Genomic DNA, 4155 nt, shown 5'->3' with positions numbered 1-4155 from the left:
ACACATAATCACTTTCTCCCATCACAGCACTGCGGCTTTCGCCAATAATGGCATAGGGTTCTTCACTTGACATACTCAAATGCATCAGCTAAATCTTCCTCATATTGTACTACATTTCTTTGAATTGACATTCTGTTCCCCTTCCTGAGTACTTTCACTTCTTTTGAGCGTAATTGCTGTCATGGACTGTGCGGCTGGTCCCGGAGGAGGTTCGAGTCCTCCCTCGGGCATGGGTGTGTGTGTTTGTCCTTAAGATAATTTAGGTTAAGTAATATGTACGCTTATGGACTGATGACCATAGCATTTGAACATTTTGAGCCTAATTTTTATTTATATTCTACTTCCTTCTTCCCTTAGCACTCTTATTATTCCCATTCCTTCTCATTCTTTTCTCTTGTCCAGTCCTATTTCTATACACTGGGTAACTCCGTCTTCAGGCCACAAGTGGCGCATCGGGACCATCCGACCGCCGTGTCAACCTCAGCTGAGGATGCGGATAGGAGGGGCGTGTGGTCAGCACACCGCTCTCCCGGTCGTTATGATGGTTTTCTGTGAACCGCTACTATTCGGTCGAGTAGCTCCTCAAATGGCATCACGAGGCTGAGTGCACCCCGAAAAATGGCAACAGCGCATGGCCTCCTGGATGGTCACCCATCCAAGTGCCGGCCACGCCCGACAGCGCTTAACTTCGGTTATCTCACGGGAACCGGTGTACCCACTGCGGCAAGGCCATTGCAGACACTGGGTAAACGTTGTATTATTGTATTACTATTTTTATTATTTATTTCCACTAGTCATAGGTCAACTGTTACGCAGATCATTATCACATTATGTCTATTCCAACCAGTTTTTGTAGCTCTAGTGTTACCTGTGTTACCTTTGTAGCAGTACGTATGTTTCATGCTTCAGTGTACAGTACGTTTACAAATAACGCCTGAATGATGTAGGAGAGGGTCGGTTGCTAGATAAAATAAATTCTTAACTAAGTAAACATTTACTTAATTTTCTCTATCTTTCTCGGGTTGAACGCTTGCATCTGTGTAAATCAAGATTCAAATCAACGAAACTACTGTTTTCACTTTCGTAACGCAATCATAAGACGATTTCACTTGAACTTAGGGACAAACGCTTGCTCGTATTCTGAAATTACGATCGCATGTAAAAGACATCGGCTAAGTTCATCCTTTGTCAGTGAATGAATGCTGATACCTCTCTAATTGGAGGAAGTTTGCCCTATATATTCAGCATGAGAATAAGGCATTCGTTTTAACAAAAATGTTCAAATGTGTGTGAAACCTTATGGGACTTAACTGCTAATGTCATCAGTCCGTAAGCTTACGCACTTCTTTACCTCAATTATCCTAAGGACAAACACACACACCCATGCCCGAGGGAGGACTCGAACCTCCACCGGGACCAGCCGCACAGTCCATGACTGCAGCGCCTTAGACCGCTAGGCTAAGCCCGCGCGGCATTCGTTTTATCACCTTTTACTTCAGCTTTAGAGGGATTCATGTATCGAATACAGTCATTTCTGGACAGATCACTTTGTCATTTAGACCAAGAATCGTTTTCTTTTCTATTGAAATAGTGCTGTACCAGCTTACTTTCAAAATATCATACGCTATTCAGTAAACATTGAATTAATGTTAGATTTTAATATCTAGTCATGAAATATGTACAGCTTATGCTGTACTATATGCTACTATGTACACGCGCTTCTGAGACTGACACTCCGCTCATATGAATATGAAACACTAAACGCAATCCTTTGCCAGGTGCTTTAGTGTGTGCTCCCGAGCCGTGATAAGAAACAACAGGTATCATTTAAACTGTTTTTCCGGCCGGGACTCGTACTTGAACTGTTCCCTTTAAAACACGGACTCACTGATTGATCCAGACACTACTTGCAACCATCTTCACAGCTTCAGCATTTTTGTACTTCTCAGGGCGTCCAAAGGCTTCCTGTCTTCAAGATGAGTCGTACTAAAAATGAACTTCACTACAGGCCTCGTATATCGCTGGCGTCAATCTGTTGTATAATTATGGGACACCTTTTGTGTTCGCATTGTATGGCCTTTCTGGGAGCTGAAAATGTGCTCTGTAGGACTCAGTAATGTTATGGAAGGCAGCTAGCTCTGTTTATCTATAAGCTCTAGATGGAAGCAGACAGCAACATGCCGTGCACCTGCCCTTGCGGTTGGTGTTCGATGCCATTACGCGTTATGACCTATAGAACAAAATGCGAACTTATGGAATATCAGACAACTTTTGTGATTATGCAGAAGAGTTCCCAGACACTTGAAATGGGTCAGTTGGATACTTTTCATTGATAGTAGACATACTTGGCATCTTAGTGTACTCACAGTGTTAATTTCACTTTATACATCACTTAGTCGAAGTAATACAGAACCTCTGGAAACGGAATGAGATAATCTGTTTATTTGTTCACCTTGCAAAGCCCGTAGATTTCCTAATCTGTCTGTGGGTGAATGGCTGTGAGAATTAGAGCGTTTCAAATATTAGAACGGAATGTGCTGAGTTTAGCCCTCAGAGAAGGAAAACTTAGGGGAAAATTCGTATAACCGCTAAATTTTTACAGTGGTGTGGAGAGTGTAACATGCTAAAAATTCTGAGCGGTCAGGTGGAAGAGTAGGTGTTATTTCCCGGTACTATAAATTATACTACATTAAATTTCCTACGGGAAATCTACTATTCATTTTTTCTGTAGGACTAATGGTCTCCGAGTTGCACGGGACGGAAGAATAGCAGATTGTTATAAATAATGTTCTAAAGGTATAAAAGTGCTGTATATCGTTAAATAATGAGGGTTATGAACAAATATTAAATGTTTGCATTACATATAAGAGCAGTGGAATCATCTCCATGGGTAAATTGTGTTCTGGGGAGAGGGTCGTGTAACAGGTTGGAAAGGCGGGATTGGAGGCTAGAAGCAGAAGAGAAGGGAAGTCGTCGGATTGTGGTCATGCACTACTGTCGTGGGTTGGTCTGCTAAATTAAGAATGAGCAGGCAATTCTCCTTTGTCTCTACCTTACTTTGTCATAAGAAACAATTTCTGAGTGTTCCACGCAGTTATAATCACCTCCATGCAGCTCGTACTATGAATCACTAGCGATGCAGTTAACGATATGCCCGGAGGTGTGTATTTTCCATGAAGTGCGTTACCACTATATGGAATACGGATATGAACTACTAATAATACAAACACAAGAAACGTAAATCTCTGCACTCTGTTCTATAATGCTAGAGTGAACCCTGCATTTGGGAGTAACAGAAAGCAGAAAGTGTCGCTATACTGTAAAGAAGTGGGCTAGGTCGATACGTCACAGTATTGTTGTTGGCACGTCGGCTTTATAACAGAAACCTGCACCCACAACCCAACGGATAAATTACCGTATGCATGGGTGCATCCGGTGGCACTTTACGCCTTCATCTCTGTAAGTATGTGTCAGGTAGAAGTGAGCGGTCGTCTCAAAGTACAGACGAAGGTATTTGTATTTTGTAGCTCAACTCACGACTGCGTCTAATTCATTTATTTGAGTTTGCAGTAAGTAGGGAAGTGATTCGCAAACCCCTTTAGTATTACTTGGCTTTTATATGATTTCTAGAGCTTGCATGCGTCTGTGAGTGGTACATTTTAGTCTTTCAGGTCAACCACCACAGGTGAGCCGATTTCCAAACTACTCAAGTGTTAAGATCTATCGTATAGGTAAATTGCTTACATTTTTTTCTACTAGTCAGAGTATGAAACCATACGTGTTAATTCAATACGTTTTCACAGAATAATCTTTGTCTCTACTTGGGTAGCCTTTTGTCCACTATCCCACAATTTGTCCTAAATCTTAATGCTGCTATTAAATCAAGTGTTTCATATTGTAGATCTCAAAATAAAGCAGCTAATGAATACCTTTAAGTGTACAGAACTTCTATCCCTTACCGATATTTTGCAATTTCTTATGATAGACTAACTTCTGTCTGCTAGCCCATTATGTGTCCTGCATCTTAATGCTACTAGTAAATGAAGTGGTTCATACTGTGTATTGTCAAATAATAAGGCTAAATAATACATGTATGTGTACAGAATTTCTCTCCATTACCGCAATTTGCTATTTTTTATGGTAGACTAACTTTTG

General features: G+C 41.1%; 1 pseudogene; it reads right to left on the bottom strand.

Moving 5' to 3' along the window:
• Positions 1-619: 619 nt before the first annotated feature.
• LOC124723570 lies at positions 620-737 on the bottom strand (annotated as a pseudogene).
• Between the last annotated feature and the right edge of the window lie 3418 nt (positions 738-4155).

This window comes from Schistocerca piceifrons, chromosome X, assembly GCF_021461385.2.
Source record: "Schistocerca piceifrons isolate TAMUIC-IGC-003096 chromosome X, iqSchPice1.1, whole genome shotgun sequence".
Classification (NCBI taxonomy): Eukaryota; Metazoa; Arthropoda; class Insecta; order Orthoptera; family Acrididae; genus Schistocerca; species Schistocerca piceifrons.
This window is presented reverse-complemented; position numbering and strand designations above follow the sequence as displayed.